Consider the following 935-nt stretch of genomic DNA (forward strand, 5'->3'; position numbering starts at 1 on the left):
TGTGACAGCATGTGTGACGGTGTGCATGTGACAGCATGTGACGATGTGCATGTGACAGCATGTGTGACGGTGTGCGTGTGACAGCATGTGTGACAGTGTGCGTGTGACAGCATGTGTGACGGTGTGCATGTGACAGCATGTGTGACGGTGGGCGTGTGACAGCATGTGTGACAGGGTGCGTGTGACAGCATGTGTGACGGTGTGCATGTGACAGCATGTGTGACGGTGTGCGACGGTGTGCGTGTGACATCATGTGTGGCGGTGTGCGTGTGACAGCATGTGTGACGGTGTGCATGTGACAGCATGTGTGACGGTGTGCGACGGTGTGCGTGTGACATCATGTGTGGCGGTGTGCGTGTGACAGCATGTGTGACGGTGTACATGTGACAGCATGTGTGACGGTGTGCGTGTGACAGCATGTGTGACGGTGTGCGTGTGTGACGGCATCTGCGTGACCTCGTGCATCCACTCAGATCGTCCATTCAAGAGTGTCCTAGTTTCTAACGTCTAGTTTCTGATGCTGTAAATGGCACCACTGTGACAGTAACGTTCATTTCTTGTGAATGTAGTGTGAAATTAGTGATTGTAAATTTGTTGTTGCGGTTATTGAAAACGTGACTCGTGATGTCACCACGTGTGAATGTCACTGATTGTTGCATAGAATGTTCTTTGTATTTTTACATTAGAAGAGAAGTTACTACTACATATATATTACATAATTATGTAGTATATATACCCGTACTTATATAGTAAAATATCACCATGTGCCTTGTGTGCTTGCATGAACATGATGAAAGAAAAATGTAATAAGTTAATCGATCAGGAATAAAACACTTGTCAGTTGAACTATTCTTGTTGAATGTTCTATTGTTGTTGAATGTCTCTATCTTTCACGTAATCTTCAAGACTCAAAGCCAATGCTTACCAACAGTGGA

Source organism: Priapulus caudatus, unplaced genomic scaffold, assembly GCF_000485595.1.
Source record: "Priapulus caudatus unplaced genomic scaffold, Priapulus_caudatus-5.0.1 Scaffold593, whole genome shotgun sequence".
Taxonomy (NCBI): Eukaryota; Metazoa; Priapulida; class Priapulimorpha; order Priapulimorphida; family Priapulidae; genus Priapulus; species Priapulus caudatus.